The following is a 24,646-nucleotide window of genomic DNA, read 5'->3' as shown; positions in this document are numbered from 1 at the left end:
ATGCTGTATTTTCTCATTTTTCTGCACCAACCCCTGTATCTTCAATATGTATACACAGAATATATATATATATATATATATATATATATATATATATATATATACTTCAAATATTTTTATTGAAGAAAATTAAGAAAAGCTTTTAAAGTAATTCATGATTTGTCAGTGTTCTTTGGATGCTTAGGTAAAAGGACTTGAGATTTTATGATTACTACTGAACTTTATTGCATTTATTATATCTCTTAGAAACTTATCCTCACAGAAGAGTGAGCCATAACCAACCCGATGAGAAGACTGTAAAGACTGGAGAATATTCAAAGAAGAAAATAAGAGATCACCAATTTGGTGAACACAAGACTGCCTCTACATTTAGTGACACAACTTTGCTTCTGAACAAAGCCATTGACACATCTGCTCCTCCTGGTACTCTCTGTCCTTACACTGTGAATACTGCTCCAGATACTAACACTGATAACAATACTTCAGACACTTACTCTCTGAATACTGTCTTAAACAGTTGCACTATTGACAGTGCTCCAAGAAACATGGCTGACAATAATCCAGACACTAATCCTACTAACAGAATCACTAGTTCTTCTGCTCATACCCCAAGCATTTCTACCTCAAATGTGGGCTTTTACACTGACATCAATAACAATATTATAGGCCCTTCCATAAGTAATTACAATCAAGTCACCTATGATGAAACTCACGAACCACCAGATGCTAAGAGTATTCCAAGCTGTACTTCTGAGAATGCTTGCAACACTTTCTTCTCAACTAATGATGGCCTCAGACCTTCTAATGTTGCCAGCATTTCTGAAAACGTTCATGGAGAGACAGAGGCTAACATGGGAGCTAGAGACAATAAGCAGATATTAGGTGAAAACCAAAAGAAGAGTCAGTCGTCAAATGCATCACTGAAAGGTAAACACAGGAACCCCATTCTGTTGTCAATGAGGGTACAAGCCAAATAATTTGGACTCACAGTGCATTTTAAATAAATTTTTATTATACATAATTATCTATTTATATGTGTATGTGAACAAGGGAGATCAGAGGGGAACTTAGGGGAGTTTGTTTTCTCCTTTCAAAGATGCAGGTCACTGGTTCAAACTCAGGTTATAGTGCTTTGTAGAAAGTACCTTTACTGTCCAGGTCACCTTGCCAGCCAATTCAAACTTTTAGAGTGCCATTCTCTGCTTCTGTTTCCCTTCACATCCACTTTTTCTAATTTATTTTTAATGTATTATTAATTGACATGTAATAAGCCTAAACTTATAAAATGCAATGAGACATTTTGATAAACATTTATATACGGGATATATAAATATAATTTGGAATTAGAAAATGAAGATAACTAACATCCATCATCTCACTTATCGATTAGGATTGGATTTTTCTTTTCTTTTTTATGTTGAAACATATGAAAATGTATGTCCACTGTATTGAAATATACCTTATAACGACTAAGTCATCCTGCTGTTCAATAACTCCAAACACCTATTCCTTCTACATGAATTTTATTTCCTTTGATCGGCAATTCCACCCTGCTCCGATTTCCTGATTATTATGTTTCTTACAACTTTACCTAATTCAACATACAAGTGAGATCATGACGTTTAATATATATGTTCACTGGGTTCTGATTCAAATCTTTAAATACAAATTTAATTGGGTCTTACTAGATTTCATAGTGATGACATATTTGCAGTCTGATCTAACTCTTTTCTCTTGACTTTCCCAAAATATTATTTTTGTTTGAGGTCTTTTTTCTTACTTTTAGAACACAATACAGAGTACAGAACACAGCCATGTTGTTTTGCCATTGGAAAACCTGTGGTATGTAACAAAAGTAAAGATTTCATGCTCTTCCATCTTTTCCATCTAAACCCTCCAAATTCATTTCTATTTTTAAAGCATTTACTGTGTTGATATTTTCATACTCTTCTGCAGCAATGCAATAAGATCCAGTGTGGCATCATTAAAGATAGGAGTGGTGGCTAATTAGTTAATCATAGTATTTAAGCACCTAATATGAGAATTGGAGCTAGTATGAAACAACTAAAGAAAAGTTTGCATTTAAAAGTAGAGATTATGACTTTTAAGTATACTGCTTGCATTTTCTTCATTTTAGGTTTCTAATATTCAAACCCAATCTGCTACTGTTTCATGGACTCAGAAGTGTAACAAAAAATGTGATATTAATTCTTCTATGACATATGAATTGGCACTGTCCAGCAATGGTAAAAATGGACCCTATAAAAACATTTATATGTAAGTGTTTTTAATTATCTTGCATTATTTAATTCAAGCATACAATATAAACATATAGTCACTGTGCCCCAACTTGCACCTAGGCTGAATTCCTCATTTTCTCCTAAATTCTTTTTGACAGGAGTGGGTATCTAGTAGTAACTTACCAAGCCAATCCACATAGCTTATTAAAATCATGGTATGTATTCAAATATCTACTCATCAGCTAGGCAGTGGTGGTAATCACCTTTAATGCTAGCACTCAGGAGATAGAGGCAGGGTGATCTCTGAGTTAAAGGCCAGCCTGGACTACAGAGGGAGGGCCAGGAAAGCCAGGGCTACAATACAGAGAAACACTGTCTTGAAAAACCTAGATAGATAGAAGGATGGATGAATGGATTGATACAATTTTATTTTGATAATTTTTCTTCTTATTCAGAGACTCGATATGAAAATGTAAATTTATGCAAAGTTTTATTTCTTTGATAATTAATACTTAAAGTTGTGCTATCTAATAATCTTAGCCAACAATCCTCTATGCTGTGTAGCAGAGATGGGGTTATGCAAAATTGGCTTGCATGGAAATCTTTCTCTGGTATGTCATGTATTTTATGAGCACCACTACCTTAAAAAGATAAACAAGTTAGCTTTCAGCATTGTGAGGAGGAGAGGGAAGAGGAGGAGCTACATCAGGAGGAGGAGACTGCCTATTTGCTTCCACCTCTGATTACCCTTTGCTCAAAAGCAAAGTAGCCTTTGATTAAAAGTATCACTATCTTCCATTTTAGAGATTTCTTTTTAGGATCTAGAGCTCTAGATGTCTTTGCTCAGGAAGACATAGCTGTAGGAATATAATCCCTCTGTTCGTGTGACAGACAGGATCTCACCCAGAAAGTTCTTCTTAAACTGAATAAATTAATTGTATGAGGCATGCTGTTCTTCTAAAGCATTTGGTATCTACACACTTTTGAATAAGCTACTTAAGACCAAACCTAAACTATTTTGGTTAAATATATACAGTAATAAAATGCAAACTGGATAGTTTGAATGAATATGGTATAAATATATACTGAATGAAGAGACAAGACAAACTCAGAACTACCTGGTGGCTGCTTTCCTGATGACTACTTTGTTCAGCTCCTTCAGCTTCCTCTTGGTGCAGGTGTGCAGATGAGTAGTAGAGTGGATTTGCAGATGTGTATCCCCACCCTCTGAACTTGAGCCTTAGAGACATAGAGCAGTTCTGTGGTGTGTCCACTAGATGGTGAGATAGTAAAAACCACATAGCTCCCAGATCATACCATCCCTCAAAAACTTGATATGCTCCTCAATGGAGGCTGCAGCCTACTAAGAACATTACTTTGACCTCATATAAAGTGGTTTAAAGTGATTGAAACTTTCAGAAGAATTATGGTTCTTTATCAGTTGTTCAGTAATTATGAGACTAAAACAGTGTACTTTGCTTTAAAATGTGTGTGAGTTCCCATATAAACTTAGTTTATCTTCACAGTAGTGTTGGCATTACTGTTGTCCTACATGATCTACAACCTTGCATGGTCTACTTTTTAAGGTCAGAACTCTGTCCCACACAACCAACCACCAGCCTGTAGCTAGCAGAGACTTCTTAACCTATATAAGTTTAGTACTTAGAATTGCTACAGGAAGTCTAGCTATTTGCTGGCAAAGCACCCTTGAACACTCATGTAAGCAACCATAGTTTAAGCTCAAGAGGCTAGAAAAGAAAAAAGAAAATAGAAAGCAGGTGATTAGTTTGGAAGATAAAGGGGATCGGGGAGAATGGGAAGTGAACAAAAGAGTTTTATGGGGAGGTAGGGAGATGGTCATATATGAAGATGCCATAATGAAAGTTGTTACTGTGTATACTCAACATGTGCTAACAAAAGAACAACAACGAATATGTCTAGAATACAAACTTGTAACTTGGGGCCTGAATGAACCAATTTCTGTTCCCCTTTCAGAGTAACAATCATAAGAGGTGCAGAACATAGAAGTGTGTCTGAAGTGGTTAGCTTCACAACACCAGGCTGTGAACCAGACCCTCCTCTTGCTAGCAGAACCAAGAACAGCCTGAGTTTACAATGGAAAGTAAGGATTTGACTGACAAAAGAATCTCAATGTGATTTTCAAACACTGTCCTGTTTCCTGAATTTAACCATAAATGATGCATGCTTCATCTAAGTTATTTCTCCATCACATCTCTTCACAATGATCTTTCTGTTTAGTCTAAGAGACCATGCCAAGTGACTTGAGAAATGTCAATACTCTTTGGAAAATTAATAAAAAGCTAACTGTCCATTTTTAGAAATCATGTTTTGGTGTCAATCATCCCAGTTACAAATAACACTATGTCTCTGGTTCCTTATGTATCCATTTTAACATCCTTTTATGCAGTCTGGAAACATGAGATATACAACCGGGGTGTGTCTTGGAGACTGGAAAATGTGTGTTTTAAACTTAAATCCCAATTGCCATAAAAACAAATATCCCTACACAATTTTTGCAGTACAAATTCAACATACTTTAAATGCATTAATGCATGCCCAGTGTGTGTACGATATATATATGCTATATAAAAATAAACCAACATAATTTTATCATTCTCACCTTTTCAGGATTCCAATGAAAATGGATCCAAAATAAGCAGCTTTCTTTTGGAATGGGATGAGGTATGCTCATTTATTATTAATAAGAGATTTTTTCATATAATAAAATCTGATTACTGTTTCCTTTCTACCAACTCCAGATCCCTACACCCCAACCCACCCCTATGCAAATCCACCCTTTCTTTTTCTCTTTAGAAAACAGGTCTCTCAGAAAACATGGAAGGGAAAAATAATACAATAAGATATGACTACAAACAAAGAAAACTGAACAGGACAAAACACACAAATGAAAAGAAAAAAAAACAAATGATACAGCACAAGGAACACATGTAGACAAAGATACACACACTTTCATACACACCAACATCTCATAAAGACACAAACACAGAAAACATTATCTTTAAGCAAAATACATGTAGGGTTTTTTTAAATGACATGCAACACAACTTATGTCACACAAATACACAAACACGCACACAAAAAACTTCAGAATTACTATTGAGTTTATTCTGTGTTGGCTAACCACTGCTGGGCAGAGGGTCTGCCCTCTTCTGTGGTTTATACACCCAGTGAGGCTCCATTATTGGAAACTAACTTTTTTGCAAGCTGTTAACACTCTGGGTTACGGTCCAGTTCCCTTGCGCAGGGCTGGGATCCCATTTTGCTTATACCTGGTACAAAGGAATTTTTAAAAATCACCTGATTGGGAATGGTTAATACTATGGTGAATGTGTGTTAACTGTGGTATTTTTCGATATGTCAATATTTTGTGTGCATTGTCTAGGGTAAAGGTGAAGACTTCAAAAGTTGTTACAGTGGATGCCTGAAACAGCACAAGCTCTTTAAACTGAGCCCTTCAACAAAGTATTCCTTCAGATTAGCTGCCAAAAATGACTTTGGCTGCAGGTACACTGAATTATTTGCACCACTGGAAAATCTAAACTGCCACCAATCCTGAAATTAATGCTTTCATTTCAACTTATTCTTTTAGTAATTTCAGTGAAACAACAGTCTTCTATACATCAGGAAAGATGCCTACAGCACCACTTCCACCTAAGTTGAAAGAAGCAGGAATCTATAGTTTGTCTCTAGAATGGTGTGCCCCAACAAACCCAAACCTAAATGACACTCTTACTTATGTGCTAGAGATGGAGGAAGAAAACTTTGTAAGTCTTCTTTTTTCCCCTATTTTCTACCATAAGCTTAACCTCATATTTCAACAACTTTTTATATTTATTTCTCACTTGAAAAAAATCCCATCCTTGAGTACCAGTGTGCAGAACGTAAGCAATGCAGAGCCATTGTTGGGCAGGTCTGCATAGGCCTCCTTATCCCAAAACTAGCTGAATGCAAGAGCTCCACACTCTACCCAGTGTCTATACATAGAAGCCTGTTAGCATCTTCAACTACAAGCCTGTTCTAGGTGACTCTCTGTGGCCACACATACTTTTAAGTTCCTTCAAAGGAATTCTCAACCTGTGTCTTCTCTTCATCTAGTTTCCTCATGTGGGTTAGCAACTACTTCATTCATTACTGAACTTTCAAATCTGTGTACAAGAGATAGTCAATTTAAAAAGCAGCTATAAGTTACTGTGTCCGTGTTTCCAAAATTTAAATCAAGCAGATAACATTGAGATAAGTTCCGGTTTGTAACTAATAAGTACTTACGTCCATTTGTGCTATCTTATTACATCTTGAAAAAATGAACTTTTGAAAAGAGAAATTATCTCCAAATTTTATTGAAAATAGATTTTTCTCTCTCAGAATACAACACAGCTGAACCAGTTTCCCCTCCTCCACTATCCCACTCCTCCAACCTGCCCTCCCGCCCCCATACACACACCCCTTTCCATCAGAAAAGGGCAGGCCTCCCAGGTAAATCACCTGAACATGGCATATCAAATTGCAATAAGACTAGGCACAAACACTCCTATCAACCCTGGAGGAGGAACCCAACAAGAGGAAAAGGATCTCAAGAGCAGGCAAAAAGTCAGAGACAATGCCCAGTCCCACTGTTAGGAGTCTCACAGAACACCAAGCTAACTAACATCCTAACATAGATGCAGAGGACCTGATGCAGACCATTTTGAGATTCAAACCCATTCAGGTAGATAGAAAATTGAAGCTACACCTTGAATCTAGGCTTTCTCCTAAATCTTTGTCCTCCATTTTCAGGGAATAGGTTTTAAACCTGCATATGATGGAGAAGACCTCACCTGCACTGTAAGAAATCTGCAGAGAAATACTACATATAAGTTTCCCATATGTGGCATGATTTATAAGGTGGTATTTTCTCTTGAAATGAAAATTTCCGTGGCATTTGATTCTTTGAAATCCTTGTGCAGCTGGCTCTCTACACATTACTAAACCACACATTGATTTCATTGATTACAAAATATCTCATTTACACAAACAGATTTTTGCTTGCAATCTGGAAGGAAGGAGCAACCCCAGTGGAGAAGTAAAATATACTACTCGTCCAGCTAGGCCTGGATGCCCTAATAAACCATATGTAGTGGGAACGATCCATGCACACCAAGTGACAATTGGATGGGGTAATTAAGGCTTTTGTGTTGAAACTTTCCCCTCTCCATACTAGTATTTACTGCTCAGAAGAAATCTGCCTGCAATTTCACTAAGCAAAATATTCTCATTTGCATGTGAACTATGCTGCCTTATAAATGTGTTTAGTGGTAAACCTTATTATTTTTTCTATTTCTTATTGCTGTCTTAACTACTCACAAGTCAACAAATTGTTGAACTTCATATGGATCTGCAAATAAGCTTCTTCCAAGTTAAATATATTTATAGCTAACATAAGACCCATAGCTAGAAGTTTGTGTGAAAGATGAATGTCAGCTTGACCAGAAATTATATTTAAATGAATTTATTACCTATTAACTAGGTAAATTATAATTATCCCATGTATACTTATTTAGTCTCTTCATAAAATCTTTGAAATGCTATCTAAATGCTTGATGGCTAGTATCACATGTATATAGCTTGTTTAGATTATATTAGCATAGAGATGTCAATATAACAATGTGACACAATTATAATTTTCTGCAAAAAGTATAATCTATGAGATAAAGTTTTAGTGGAAACTTGTGTTTTCCAAAAACACACTTAAAAAAAGAATCATTTAAACTTTATTTCTCCTTTTAGACTTACCCAAAGACAACGGTGGAATGAACATTTCAAGTTACAGCCTAGAAGTTTATGAAAATTCAGATGGTGGTAAGGCAACACAATTTTTTTTAATGTTGTGATACACTTATTTTTTCTAATTAGATATATTCTTCATTTACATTTTAAATGCTATCCCCAAAGTCCCCTATACCCTCCCCTGCCCCGCTCCCCAATCCACCCACTCCTACTTCCTGGCCCAGGCATTGCCCTGTAATGGGCATATGATCTTCACAATACCAAGGGCCTCGCCTCCCATTGATGGCCAACTAGGCCATCCTCTATTACATATGCAACTAGAGACACATCTCTAGTATCATTGTTTACATCATTGTTAGTTTACATCATTGTTCCTCCAATAGGTTTGCAGACCCCATTAGCTCCTTGGGTACTTTTTCTAGCTCCTTCATTAGGGGCCCTGTGTTCTATCCAAAAGATGACTGTGAGCATCCACTTTTGTATTTGCCAGGCATTGGCACTGACTCAGGCAAGAGACAGCTATATCAGGGTCCTGTCAGCAAAATCTTTCTGGCATATGCAATAGTGTCTGGGTTTGGTGGTTGTATACAGGATACATCCCCAGGTGGGGCAGTCTCTAGATGGTCTTTCCTTCCACTTAGCTCCGAAATTTGTCTCTGTAACTCCTTCCATGAGTACTTTGTTCCCCATTCTAAGAAGGAACAAAATATCCACAGATTGGTCTTCTTTTCATGTGTTTTGCAAATTGTATCTTGGGTATTCTAAGTTTCTGGGCTAATATCCATTTATCAGTGAGTGCATACCATGTGTGCTCTTTTGTGATTGGGTTACCTCACTCACAGTGATATCCTCCAGATGTATCCATTTGCCTAAGAAGTTTATGAATTCATTCTTTTAATTGCTGAGTAGTACTCCATTGTGTAAATGTATCACATTTTCTGTATCCATTCCTCTGTTGAGGGACATCTGGGTTCTTTCTAGTTTCTGCCTATTATAAACAAGGCTGCTATGAACATAGTGGAGCATGTGTCCTTATTACAAGTGGCAACACAAATTTTAAAAGATTTTACATTGAAATAATCTTACACTAATCTAGACATTATTAGAAAATTCTACAGAGTTTCTCTGTGAAACTTGCACTTGACTTCATCAAATAGCAGTGTCTCATGCAGATATAGTACAATTGCCAAACCAGAAAATCTGGATTAATACACACCTATAAACCAAAACCTACAGCACACTTGGATTCCTTTGGATTTTAATAAGACATTCTTATTTACTGGTCACTTGCATTTTTCATTAAATCTACTGGGAATGAAATTATTTAACAACCATAAAATTATTGTTGGATTGGGGCTGGGGATATGGCTCAGATGTTAAGAGTACTGACTGCTTGCCATTCCAGAGGTCATGTGTTCAATTCCCAACATACACATGGTTGCCCACAACCATCTGTAAAAGGGTCTGAAAAAAGGGGGGGTCTGATAGCCGCTTCTGGTGCGTCTGAAGAGAGCAACCGTGTACTCAGGTACATCAAATGAATAAATAAATATTTAAAACAATATTTAAGATCAAGTTATTTCCCAAAGTGATTGTTTCTTAACATACATGTAATATGTAGATTGCGTATAAGCTTTATATAATGCAAACATTAACTCTTATGGTGGCCTACAAAATTTACACATTATTTATGAAGAAATTGTACCAAATTTCTCTTCTTCCTTCAGCGAATCTCTGGAAAATGATCTACAATGGCACTCGACAGGAATTTCTTTATGATGACCTCCAACCAGCCACCACATATAAACTGAGAGTCTTTTGCACATCACCTTCAGGCCAAAGCCTCGTAAGAAAACAGAATAGGAAATGTTCTCCAATTGAGAATTGAAATAAACTGTTATATTACTAAATATTTTCTGAAGCTCATCTTGAATTTAGTATAGTAGTAAAATACTTTGTATTCTCTTAGCCTTCAGATATATTGACAATTCAGACGCCTACTCTTCCTCCCGAGTCTTGCCGTTCACAGCCCTTACGTGGTAAAACCAAGGGCAAGGATGCCAACCTTCCTGGTAAGTAAGGCTTCCTTATGTGATTCACAATTGTCCCTAAACTTCCCGTCTTGTGACTTTTGCTTTATGTGCATGTGTTAATATTAGCAAGTACCATTTCCTTTTAGAACAGAATGGAATAAAGGTTAACAAACAATCCTTGGTAATTGACAACCAACTTTTTAATGTCTAAGTCAAATTGAGAAGTTAATGGAGCTTTGAGTATCTAGACATGTGTAGAATTGTCCTAGCTCACTGTACAGTATGTTATATTGTTTTAAACAAACATCACTAAAAACTAGGACTTGGTGTGAAGCCAAATGATGCTGTGTGTGCTTAGTATTCACAACTCACAGGGTTACATCCCTACTACCAAGGTAAATTTGAGCAGGGAAGGGAAACTGAGTGCATTTTACATGTTTTGTAGACAATCATTCTGTTAATGGGAAGCTGGAAGCACATGTGTGTGACAAAAAAGCAAAAGGTCCTCATCAGGACAGAAAGGCGTACCCCAGCTCTGAAAAGAAATGTGCAGTAAGTAAACTAATTCCCGAAGAACCCATTCATTCTGGATAAAAACATAAAACACAGGTGAGAAGGGATCAGGAGAGATGTGATGTAAACAGAGAAAAGAGACAGTGGGGCACATCCTGGCCCTAGACTACTAGGCCAGCCCAAAGAGGTACCATTCAATTCCCCAGGGTGACAAAGTCTTTGCCTGTGAGATGCCCTTGGCAGTGAATGGTAGCATCCCCTTAAGAAAATATGAATGCTTCACAGAGGAGAGGGAAAAGACTGTCATTAATGATGGTGTTGGCCTTTGGTATAAGGAAACCATTATCTCCAAATCTAGGAAATGGGGTGAATCATGCTATAGGTAGGTAGCTATCAAGATAGATGATCACTGCAGTGTTCCAGGCTGAGGATTAGACCCTGGCAAATGCAATGAGCTCTGCCTGCTTAAGAAGGAGGAAGTTTGCCTCTTCTACTCACTGAAAATAAAAGCAGTTGAGATTTTCATGCTATCTCCTCAAAAATGGGAATCAAACAAGTGTGGGGGGGGTGTCTTTGAGGGATCTACCCTCAATCAAACAATCCAGGTCACAGGAAAGGAGGTAGAATTGATCTGGTGGGAAACTTTAAGGGACTCATCTGCTGTCTCTGAGTAATGGTGAGGTGTGTCTTTGTGTCACAAGAAGGGTATTGTCTGTAGCTGATAGCAGAGTGTCAGGGATACTGAAGGGAACAAACTGTCCAGAGGCTGCAGGGTAGAGAAAACTGATGTGACAAGACTGGAAGCAAAAGGACGAAATAGAGGAGAGGACAGGAAAAAACAACTTAGTAAAGGATAGATTGAAGGCTATGATGCAGAGCAGGAAGAGTCATTGCCTGAAGGGAGAGACATAAGACTCCAGCTCAGATATTTTCCACAGGCTGGGGGTAATCAGAGCAGTTGGGATAGAATGCCTAAGGCCTGGTTGCTAGCACTGAAGAGGTAAAGGTGAGAAGCACTTGGGAAAGGAAGCTCCCTTGAGATCTAACAGAGTGAAGGGAGGTTTTGAGGGGGCTGTGGGGCATGGGGGCATTCAGTGTGAGACCAAGGTTCATCTGCACTAAAAACAATAGACAGAAATCACTAATTTCTGCAGGAAAACAGCATTCATTTTACAATCACAGAACAATTTTACATATGTAAGTGTGTACAAAAGAAATGAGACTAGTCCTCAAAAACCACAATGTACTAAATTTGAGCCTAGGTGATATAAATAGCCCTGTAGTCATGAAAGAAAATTACTCTCTATATGAAAACCACTTAGAAATACACAGTCCCAAAGAGATTCACCAGAGAATTTTACAACCCATTTAAAGATAAATTAACAGCAAGTTTACATCTTCCTTGCCAGAAAATAGAAACTAAAATAAAACCAGAAATCAAGCCAAGCAAAATGGCATGTACATGGAGTCTCAGGTAGGTACTCAAGGTTGAAATGCTAGGATTACTTACACTCACAGGCTTTGGTCCAACCTGGACAATATACCATGAATGTCTATCTTAAAAATTAGTGAATGAGAGAGAGAGAGAGAGAGAGAGAGAGAGAGAGAGAGAGAGAGAGAGAGGAAGAAGAAGAAGAAGGAGGGGGAGGAGGAGAATGAGGAGGAAGAGGAGGAGGAAAGGAGGGAAGGGAAGGGAAGGGAAGGGAAGGGAAGGGAAGGGAAGGGAAGGGAAGGGAAGGGAAGGGAAGGGAAGGGAAGGGAAGGGAAGGGAAGGGAAGGGAAGGGAAGGGAAGGGAAGGGAAGGGAAGGAAGGTTGGTTTGACAGTTAGTTCACCTGTTAAGATCACTGACTCTTTTCCAGAGGACCTGGGTTCAATTCCCAACTCTCACATAGCAGCTTAAAATGGTGTGGAACCCTAGTATCAAGGATATTACACCTTCATTTAGGTACACATGCAAGCAAAACACCAATGTTCATGAACAGAAACAAATGAACTTCTTATAAATATAAATAAGTATTAAATTTATAAAAAAGAAAAATTATTAAAAACAGACTTATAAAAAATAAGAGGAAATATTTATGACTTCTGTCTAGGCAAACACTTGTTACCAAAAGCACAACCCATATAATGGAGTTATTTGGTGAATTTGATTAAATCAAAGCTTAAAACTTCTACTTCTCTACCCTCTAAACAGGATGAAAGTGAAATTAAAGGCTGGAAGATAATATTTTCAATACATATATATCTTCCAAAGGAATAGCACCTAAAATATATAAAGACCTCTAAAATTCAACAGTGGATTGAAACATGTCACTTAGGAAATGGTTAAGATTAGTGACTGAAGAGAATATACAAATGGCAAATAAGCACAAGAGAAGATGTTCAGCAGCATAGACTATTAGGGAAATGCACAATGAAATGCCTTTCCATATCTTACAGAGTGCCTAAGCTAAGGAGTAATGTTAACACCAAGTGCTCTCAAAGACATGAGAAAAATGATCATTCACACATTACTGATGAGAGCTGTTACCCTTCCTGAAAAGAGCACAGTAGCATCTTATGTTTATTTGTAGGACACAGAAACTAAAAATAGCTCAAATATCTACCAATAAGTGGATGGTTTAGTAAACAGTGATCCATCTGCCCTGTGACATAGTGTTCAGTAATGAAAGTAAACAAATTATTAATATATACGATAGCTGAAAGTCTCCAGGGAATTGCAGTAACTGCAAAATGAGCCTGCATCTAAGTTTATCTCTTGCATATTCAATTTATGTAATATTCTGAAAATGCCAAAATTGTAGTAATGATGGTGAGCAATTAGTGGTCTCCAGAGGTTAGAAGATGGACAATGTAGGAAGAGACGGGCTATAAGAGAAGCAAGGGGAACCTGTGAGAAAAAAAAAAAACTTAAAATTGAAGTAGCTGTAATCACCGAATAAAATTTACACATACAAGTAAGTTCACACAATTCTGAATAACATCAGGGGGGTTTATCAATGGTGATTTCCTGGCCATGGGATGGGACTTTAGAGATTGAAAACATTGTCTTCAGAAGGAAATAGGTACAGGATATATGTGTATTTATACTCTCAAAACAACAACAAAAATAATGCTTTGCCAAGATAACAGAAATTGATTAACTGGGTAACACTGCAACAGAGATACTGAAGCGTGAAGAAAAATAGGGAAAGCTTAGTGAAGTGACAGGTGAGTTCTTAAGGGGAGTAATGATCCTTAAATGCCCACTTCAACACTCTTGACTTTCTTTACCTTGTGTGCTCTTTATACATTCTGAAAAATGCAGCTTGCAAGTCTCAGCTTTTATTTCTGTGACACAAAACCATATGATTAGAATATGTGACAGAGAACCATGTGGTTAGACCATGTGTATATGAGTCATTGTTTTCACATGCAAGAAAATGGTCCATGCATGGAAAATGGTTGAAAGGAATTGTTAACCAAGCATGCGTTTTTCAGGCTGTGGATACAGTTGGGGTTGGAATGTTTGGAGGAACTGCAAAAGTGACTACATCTGGAACCATCCCAGCAAGGGTCTCTGTGTTACAAAAAGTTGAAAACAGAGTGCCTGCCAAGCTGTCATCAACTTGCATAGCTATCCTGTGGGAGGAACCAGACTGTCATGGCTCTCCTATCACTGGATATAACATTGAATATGAAGATAAAAAAATTGTGACTGTCAAAAGAATAACCGAGTATGTTCTGAAAGATCTACAACCTAATACTACATACAGGTTAGTCACTCATATCTTATTTTGGGTAAATAAAGAGACTGTTGAGAATTTTGAGCACAGACACATTTGTGTATTTAATACACACAGATGTCCCTTGAAAAGAGTTCTTAATTGGTGAAATTTGATAGCAGTAAGAGCCAATGTCTGCTTTTCATCAATAATTCTCAGTAGTAGGTATGTCTTGGAAATCTGTCTTGTGATCAGGATGAGCATCATTCTAATATAGATAGAGTGGGTTGGCTTATATGAAGAAAATAATTTCATTTATTGAATATTAATTCATACATCTTACTTTTACCAATAGCATCAGAATTCAAGCTATCAATCATTATGGACTAAGCCCTTTTAGCCCATCAATAAGATGCAAAACCAAACCACTACCACCAGAGCCTCCACAGCTTAATTGTGTGGTCTATGGACACCAGAGTCTCAGACTCAAATGGGGCACTGTCTCAAGCAAAAAAACACTTGCCTACTTTATCAATTACAACTTACTAATGGAAGATCGATCTGGCAGGAAACTACTTTTACCATTTAAAATCTACTGCAGTAAAAAGCAATTTAAATTGTTGTATCTTGTCAGGCATGTTCTCTCTCTGTCCCTTTGTCTTTCTGTCTCTGTCTCTTTCTGACTTTCTCTCTGTGTGTCTGTCTTTCTTTCTCTGTCTCTCTGTTTCTCTCTGTCTCTCTCTCTCTGTCTCTGTCTCTGTCTCTGTCTCTCTCTCTCTCTCTCTCTCTCACACACACACACACACTCAACCACCTTGATTTCTATTGGCCTTTTGTTTGGTTTGGTTTGGTTTGGTTTGGTTTGGTTTGGTTTGGTTTGGTTTGGTTTGGTTTGGTTTGGTTTGGTTTACCTTACTGGCTTAATTTGCCTTCCTGGGCTTAACTGATGATTATATTGTCTCCTTAATCTTTATCTTCTTTCTCTCAGATTTTCTGTCTTTTACCGTGGGCCGGATGTGACTTACAAAGTACAAATGTTGAGTGAGTATACAGAATACAAGTTTAAAATCCAGGCATGTAATGAAGCTGGGGAAGGACCAGAGTCTGACATCTACACTTTCACTACTACAAAGTCCCCACCCACTGCACTGAAAGGTAAATGGTATACAAAGACACTAACCATATTACTGGTGCTTCCATGGAACATGAATTGAATTGAGCAGTAATCAGAAAATTCTGGAGTAAGACAGGAGACCTGGCTCAGAAAGACAGATGCCATGTGTACTATCTCATGAAAACTCTTGCTTCTAAATTTTGTTCCAGGGGAGCCAATGCCCACTTCTGACCTCCACTGGTACCAGGCATGAATGTGGTGCAGACATACCATATATGCAGGCAAAGTATCTACACACATAAAATAAACAATTTTAAAATTACATCTTAAAATAAAATTAGCAGTAGTAATTTTTAAAATTCGTAAATAGGAAAATTCCACAAACAATATAGTACTTAATTAGAGATTTAAAGGGCAATGTAAGATTCATTAAGATTTCAGGCCCGATAGAGGTGGTTCATGTCTTTAATCCCAGAACTCTGGAGGGAGAGGCAGGTGGCTGAGTTCAAAGCCAGCCTGGTCTACAAATTCAGGACTGCCAGGGCTACACAGAGAAACCATATCTTGGAAACCATAAAAAATGGTTTAATAAAACTCCCACAGTCAGTATTATTCAAATGTCTTAGAGATCTCCACTTATTCCAACCCTACCAATTTTAAGAGTGAGACATGGAGCAGAAGAGATATCTCTGAGGTCAATAGTAATTGTTATTGTTTTTAAATTTTTTCTTTTTTATATATTTTTTATTATATACTTTATTTACATTTCAAATGTTATCCCCTTTCCTAGTTTCCCCTCTGAACCTCCCCTATGCCCTCCTCCCTCCCTCTGCTCCTCAACCCACCCACTCGCATTCCCAGTCTTGGCATTCCCCTATACTGTGTCATAGAACATTCACAGGACCTAGGACCTCTCTTCCCATTGATGACCAACTAAGCTATCCTCTGCTACATATACAACTAGAGGCAAAAGTTCCACCCTATGTTTTCTTTGATTGGTGGTTTAGTTCCAAGGAGCTCTGGGGGTATTGGTAAGTTCATATTGATGTTCCTCCTATGGGACTTCAGACCCCTTCAGCTCCTTCGCTACTTTAGCTCCTTCATTGGGGACCTTGTGCTCTATCCAATGAATGATTGTAAGTATCCACTTCTATATTTGCCAGGCACTGGTAGAGACCCTCAGGAGACAGCTATGTCAGGCTCCTGTCAGCAGGCTCTTGTTGGCATCTGCTACAGTGTCTGGGTATGGTGGCTGTTTATGGGATAGAACCCAAAGTGGGGCAGTCTCTGGATGGTCGTAACTTCAGTCACTGCTATGAACTTTGTCTCTGTAACTCCTTCCATGGGTATTTTGTTCCCCTTTCTAAGAAGGATTCTGAGCTTCTGGGCTAATATCCAAATATGAGTGAGTGCATATCATGCATTCCTTTGTGATTGGGTTACCTCACTCAAGAAGAAATCCTCCAGATCCATCGATTTGTCTAAAATTTTCATAAATTCATTGTTAATAGCTGAGTAGTACTCCGTTGTGTAAATGTACCACATTTTCTGTATCCATTCCTCTGTTGAGGGACATCTGGGTTCTTTCCAGCTTCTGGCTGTTATAAATAAGGCTGCTATGAACATAGTGGGCATGTGTCCTTATTACATTGTTGAGCATCTTCTTCGTATATGCCCAGGAGTGGTATTGCTGGATCTTCCTGTAGAAGTATGTCCAATTTTCTAAGGAATTGCCAAACTGATTTCCAGAGTGGTTGTACCATCTTGCAGTCCCACGATCAGTCGAGGAGTCTTCCATTTTCTCCACATCCACACCACCATCTACTGTCACCTGAGTTTTTAATCTTAAACATTCTGACTGGTTTAAGGGGGAATCTCAGGGCTTTGATTTGTATTTCCCTGATGATTAAGGATGTTGAACTTTTTTTTAAGGTGCTTCTCGGCCATTTGGTATTCCTCAGTTGAAAATTCTTTGTTTAGCTCTGTACCCCATAGGTTTATTTGGTTTTCTGTAGTCCACCTTCTTGAGTTCTTTATATATATATAGGATATTAGCCCCCTATCAGATTTAGGATTAGTAAAGATCCTTTCCCAATCTGTTGGTTGCCTTTTTGACTTATTAACAGTGTCCTTTGCCTTAAAGAAGCTTTGCAATTTTATGAGGTCCCATTTGTCAATTCTTGACCTTACAGAACAAGCCATTGGTGTTATGTTCAGGAATCTTTCCCCTGTGCCCATATCTTCAAGGGTCTTACCCACTTTCTCCTCTATATATTTCAGTGTCTCTGGTTTTCTGTGGAGTTCCTTGGTCCACTAGGACTAAAACTTTGTACAAAGAGATAAGAATGGATCAATTGGCATTCTTCTACATGATAACTGCCAGTTGTTCCAGCATCATTTGTTGAAAATACTGGGTTTTTTTCCCCCACTGGATAGTTTTAGCTCCTTGGTTAAAGATCAAGTGACCATAGGTTTGTGGGTTCATTTCTGGGTTTTCAATTCTATTCCTTTGATCTACCTGTCTGTTGCTGTACTAGTACCATGCAGTTCTTATCACAATTGCTCCATAGTACAGCGTGAGGTCAGGCATGGTGATTCCACCAGAGGTTCTTTTATTGTTGAGAATACTTTTTGCTATCCTAGGTTTTTTGTTATTCCAGATGAATTTGCAAATTACCCTTTCTAACTCGGTGAAGAATTGAGTTGGAATTTTGATGGGGATTGGAGTGAATCTGTAGATTGCTTTTGGCAGTATAGCCATTTTGACTATATTAATCCTGCCAATCCATGAGCATGGGAGATCTTTCCATCTTCTGAGATCTTCTTCAATTTCTTTCTTCAGAGACTTGAAGTTCTTATCATACAGATCTTTCACTTCCTTATTTAGAGTCACACCAAGGTACTTTATATTACTTGTGACTACTGTGAAGGGTGTTGTTTCCCTAATTTCTTTCTCAACCTGTTTATCCTTTGTGTAGAGAAAGGTCACTGATTTGTTTCAGTTAATTTTATATCCAGCTACTTCACTGAAGTTGTTTATCAGCTGTATTAGTTCTCTGGTGAATTTTTGGGGTCACTTACATATACTATCATATCATCTGCAAATAGTGATATTTTGACTTTTTCCTTTCCAGTTTGTATTCCTTTGATCTCCTTTTGTTGTCTAATTGCTCTGGCTAGGACTTCAAGTACTATATTGAATATGTAGAGAGAAAGTGGGCAGCCATATCTAGTCCCTGACTTTAGTGAGATTGCTTCCAGTTTCTCTCCAGTTAGTTTGATGTTGGCTACTGGTTTGCTGTATATTGCTTTTTTTATGTTTATGTATGGGCCTTGAATTCCTGATCTTTCCAAGACTTTAACATGAAGGGGTGTTGGAATTTTCTAATGTTTTCACAGCATCTAATGAGATGATCATGTGGTCTTTGTATCTAAGTTTGTTTATGTAGTGAATTACATTGATGGATTTCTGTATATTGAACTATCCTTGCATCCCTGGGATGAAGCCTACTTGATCATGATGGATGATTGTTTTGATGTGTTCTTGGATTCAGTTTGCAAGAATTTTATTGAGTATTTTTGTATCGATATTCATAAGGGAAATTGGTCTGAAGTTCTCTTTTTTGTTGGGTTTTTGTGTGGTTTATGTATCAGAGTAATTGTGGCTTCATAGAAAGAATTGGGAAGAGTATCTTCTGTTTGTATTTTGTGGAATAGTTTGAGGAGTATTGGAATTAGGTCCCCTTTGAAGGTCTGATAGAACTCTGCACTAAACCCATCTGATCCTGGCCTTTTTTTTTTTTTTTTTGGTTGGGAGACAATTGATGACTGCTTCTATTTCCTTAGGGTATATGGGACTGTTTAAATCTTTAATCTGATCCTGATTTAACTTTGGTACCTTGTATCTGTCCAGAAAATTGTCCATTTCATCCAGGTTTTCCAGTTTTGTTGAGTATAGGTTTTTTTTTTTTTTTGTAGGATCTGGTGATTCTTTGGATTTCCTCAGATTCTCTTGTTATATTTCCCTTTTCATTTCTGATTTTGTTAATTAGGATACTGTCCCTGTGCCCTCTAGTTACTCTATCTAGGGGTATATCTATCTTGTTGATTTTCTCAAAGAACCAGGCCCTGGTTTGTTTGGTTCTTTGTATAGTTCTTTTTTATTTCACTTGGTTGATTTCAGCCCTGAGTTTGATTAATTCCTGCTGTCTATTCCTCTTTAATGAATCTACTTCCTTTTGTTCTAGAGCTTTGAGGTGTGCCTTCAAGCTACTAGTGTATGCTTGCTCCAGCTTCTTTTTGAAGGCACTCAGAGCTATGAGTTTTCCTCTTAGGACTGCTTTAATTGTGTCCCATAACTTAGGTTATGTTGTAGATTCATTTTCATTAAACTCTAAAAAGGCTGGAATTTCTTTATTTCTTCCTAGACTGAGTTATCATTAGGTAGATTGTTGTTCAGCTTCCACATGTATGTGGGCTTTCTATTATTTATGTTGTTATTGAAGATCAGCCTTAGTCCATGGTGATCTGATAGGGAGCATTGGATTATTTCAATATTTTTGTATCTGCTAAGGCCTGTTTGGTGACCGATTATATGGTTAAATTTGGAGAATATTTGATGAGGTTCTGAGAAGAAGGTATAGCCTTTTGTTTTAGGATGAAATGTTCTATAAATACCTGTTAAATCCATTTGTTTCATAATTTCTGTTAGTTTCACTGTGTCTCTGTTTACTTTCTGTTTCTAGGACATGTCTATTGATGAAAATGGGGTGTTGAAGTCTCCCACTTTTATTGTGTGAGGTGTAATATATACTTTGAATATTAGCATTTTTCTTTAATAAATGTGGGTGCCCTTGCATTTATTAAATGCATAGATGTTCAGAATGGAGACTTAATCTTGGTAAATTTTAGCTTTGATGAGTAAGAAGTGTCCCTCCTTATCTTTTTTGCAAACTTTAAGTTGAAAGTCAATTTTACTCAATTTTAGAATGGCTACTCCAGCTTGTGTCTTGGGACCATTTGCTTGGAAAATTGTTTTCCAGCCTTTTACTCTAAGGTAGTATCTGTGTTTGTCCCTGAGGTGGGTTTCCTGTATGCAGCAAAATGTTGGGTATTGTTTATGTAACCAGTCTGTTAGTCTATGTCTTTTTATTGAGGAACTGAGTCCATTGATATTAATACATATTCTGAAAAAGTCGTTGTTGCTTCCTGTTATTTTTGTTTCTAGAGCTGGAATTCTGATCATGTGGCTATCTTCTTTAGGTTTGTTAAAAGATTACTTTCTTGCTTTTTCTCAAGCTTAGTTTCCCTCTGTGTTGAAGTTTTCCCTTTATTATCCTGTGTGGATTTGTGGATAGATATTCTGTAAATTTGGTTTTGTCATGGAATACCTTGTTTTTTTCCATCTATGGTAATTGAGAGTTTTTCTGTGTGGAGTAGCCTGGGCTGGCATTTGTGTTCTTAGGGTCCGCATAACATCTGTCCAGGATCTTCTAGCTTTAATAGTCTCTGGAGAGAAGTCAGGTCTAATTCTAATAGGTCTGCCTTTATATGTTACGTGATCTTTTCCCCTTACTGCTTTTAATAGTCTTTCTTTGTTTTGTGCATTTGGTGTTTTGATTATTATGTAAGGGGAGTGTGATGGTTTGTATATTCTTGGACCAGAGAGTGGCACCATTTGGAGGTATGGCCTTGTTGGAATAGGTGTGACCTGGTTGGAGTAGGAGTGTCACTGTCAGTGTGGGCTTAAGACTCTCACCCCAGTTCCCTGGAAGTCAGTCTTCCACTAGCAGCCTTTGGATGAAGTTTTAAAACTCTCTGCTCTGCCTGCACCATGCCTGCCTGGATACTGCCATGTTCCCACCTTGATGATAATGAACTGCACCTCTGAACCTGTAAGCCAGCCCCAATTAAATGTTGTTTTTATAAGATTTGCCTTGGTCATGGTGTCTGTTCACAGCAGTAAATCCCTAACTAAGACAGGGAGAAATTTCTTTTCTGGCCCAAACTATTTGGAGTTCTGTAGACTTCTTGTATATTCATGGGAAACTCTTTGGGTTGGGAAAGTTTTCTTCTATAATTTTGTTGAAGATATTTGCTGGCCCACTGAGTTGGGAATATTCACTCTCTTCTATACCTATTATTCTTAGGTTTGGTCTTCTCATTGTGTTCTGGATTTCCTGGATGATTTGGGTTAGGATCATTTCGCATTTTGCATTTTCTTTGATTGTTGTGTCCATCTTTTCTATGGAATCTTCTGCACCTGAGATTCTTTCTTCTATCTTTTGTATTGTGTTGGTTTTGCTTGCATCAGTGGCTCCTGTCTTCTTTCCTACGTTTTCTATTTCCAGAGTGGTCTCCCTTTGTGATTTCTTTATTGCTTCTACTTCCATTTTTAGATCCTGGATGGTTTTGTTCAATTCTTTCACCTGATTGGATATGTTCTCCTGTATTTCTTTAAAGGAGTTATTTATTTCCTACTTAAAGTCCTCCATCATCACCATGAAAAGTAACTTTAGATCCATATCTTGCTTCTCTGGTGTGATGGTGTTTCCAGGACTTGCCATGGTGGGAGAGTTTGGTTCTGTTGACGCCAAGTAACCTTGGTGTCTGTTGCTTCTGTTCTTATGCTTGCCTCCTGGCATCTGATTATCTTAAGTGTTTCTTGCCCTAAGTATATGTGATTAGAGCCTGTCCTTCCTGTAATCCTGGTTGATTCTGACCTCCTCAGAGTCCAGTTTTATCTGTGATCCTGTCATTCCGGGCTCCTGTGAACCTGAGATTCTGGGTGTGTCAGAGTTCTTGGTAGTCAAGCTTCCTCTGAGACCCTGAGATCCTTATGTGACAAACCTCCTGGGATCCTGGAATCCTAAGATCCTGAACATCTTACAGTGCCTGGAAGTGGTACCTCCACTGGGGACCTTGGGGCTGTCTGCTGTGTTCGAAATCAAGGTAGACCAGCACTGACCAGAAGGAACCAAGCATCTGGTAGTGTGTGTTTCCTGTGTCCTTGCTCCTGCTGGAACAGGCACCTCATGATCGTTTTGGAACAGATGTTGTATTTAATTCACCAGTGATCCTAAGATCCTGGGCATGCTAGGGTACCTGCAGCTTGGAGAGTCCTCAGGAGACCGTCCACCCAGTTCGTGCCCAAGGTGGCCCTGGACTCATAAGTGCTGTTTTTTACGTATGGTTATGTATTTCTCATATTAGTACTACATGTTCTTGTAATGATTGTGTGCTTGCATAAGTCTTTTCAATGTATTTGAAATCTAAAGATTTCAAACTGTTTAGACCTTCTAAACTGTCACTTTTTTCCCCAGCACCTAAAGTATATCCACTGAATAACAACTGTTGTGAGATCAAATGGAAGTCTTTGGAGCCAATTGAAGGTGATCCCATTGTTTACTGTCTTCAACACTGGAAAAAAAAAGGCTAATCAGGTATATGCTCTCAAATTTAGTCTTCACCATTTTGCCAGGCATGGTAATAGTACATATCTGTAGCCTCAGCACATGTGGGGTAAAGGCAGGAGGATACAGGTACTTTTTAGCTAAACACCAACTTTGAAGGTAGAGACCTTGCTTTAAAAAAAAAAACATGCCAGGTTGTGGTGGAGCATGCCTTTGATCCCAGTACTTGAAGGCAGAAACAGGTGGACCTTTGATTTGAGGGCAGCCTGGTTGAAGGGGAGAGTAGTTATAGGATAGTGAGGACTAAATAAATAAAATTATATTTTTATGTCCAGCTGAGGGTTACCCTTTGGGCAGGGAGTAAGTTATTGTTAAAGGTATGTAAAGTAACTAAATCTTATGCCAAATTTCCATCTCATCCTTACCATTTATGTATCTAATCTTTATTTGGAAACAACTAGCTTATCCATTTAATTAAATCATTACCATTTAAACGTATAGTTTTTTTTGATACTCACTAGCCACGACCCATGATTCAAATCCACAATGCAATTAAACTTTAACCGTTGTAGGGTATGCTATGCTTTATTTAACATAATTATCTAATCAGTACTGAATTCCTTTACTTTTGTTTTGAACAAGTACACAAAATATATTTTCCTTTCTCTTGTTGTAAAAACCTGTCCAATGCATTATTAATAAGAAAGAAAATCATAATTTTCATCTCATCCTTTTTCCTTAGATTTACAAAGGACCGAACACTTCCTTTTCCTTTTCCAACTATCATGCAAATTCACGCTATCACTTCAAGGTCTGTGAAGGATGCCGATATGAAACCTCCAATGGTCTTCAAGAGCTATGGGGGCCCTATAGTCCCATTGCTCTTTTCTCAACTTATAAGCAACATTCTGAGCATGGCAAAGGCAATGAAAGTAAAGGAAAAGGCAAACACAATGGGAAAGTGGGAAAGTACAGGATAGGGTTCACACTTATTGCTGTTTTGTGTGCTGTTGCTATTCAGTACTTCCTGTTCATATAGTCAATTATTTAGAAGAAAAGAAAGCAAATTATATCACATTTAGAAAACCTTAGATACATCTTAACACTTATTTATAGAAAGTAGTAACCGGAAAAAAAAAAACAAGAAATGAAAAAAATATAAGACAAAGACAAACACGAAAAGCCATATCTTTCATTTTAAAAGATTTTGAGAGGGTAGAAGAGAGATTTCTAAGGAAACAAAAGTACCTTAAATTTTACCATTTTCATTGTTCTGTCAACAAACATTGCCTTGTTATGTAAAACTAAGACATCTGTGGAAACTTTCTGCCTTCACTTTTCAAGGTAATGTTTTCAAAAAATTTAGGACTATGATATAACAATAGTACTTTGGAATTTATTTTAGAACAAAGTAAGAAAAATCACTTCTATCTTTCCTGTTAACATTCATATAAAGTAATAAAAATGTATCTACTAAACTGCTTGTGTATGCTTGTCTGTTCAAAATAATATACTCAGCTCTTGCTTTCTACCCTGATAAAGACTTGGTGTGTTTGTTAGGATTTAATAAAGAACAGAGCTCGCAGAATATACATACACATACACACACTAATGGGGGATTTGCCAGACAGCCTGAGAGTTGTCTGTGTGATCTGGATAGTCCAACACTGACTGTCTCCTGACAAAAAGGCCAAGAATTAGTAGTTGTTTCATCCAGAAAGCTGGCTGGCTCGGCACTCCCAGACTGGGGCTGGAGTCCTTGAGGATTTCTGGAGAACTGCTGGTTTTCAGATTGCATTGAAATCCTGAAGAAGTTGCATTTA

At 37.7% G+C, this 24,646-nt stretch overlaps 1 pseudogene; it reads left to right on the top strand.

Annotated features, from left to right (window-relative positions):
• Gm6325 (predicted gene 6325) lies at positions 241-24,297 on the top strand (annotated as a pseudogene).

Source organism: Mus musculus, chromosome X (assembly GCF_000001635.26).
Source record: "Mus musculus strain C57BL/6J chromosome X, GRCm38.p6 C57BL/6J".
NCBI classification, from domain to species: Eukaryota; Metazoa; Chordata; class Mammalia; order Rodentia; family Muridae; genus Mus; species Mus musculus.
This window is presented reverse-complemented; position numbering and strand designations above follow the sequence as displayed.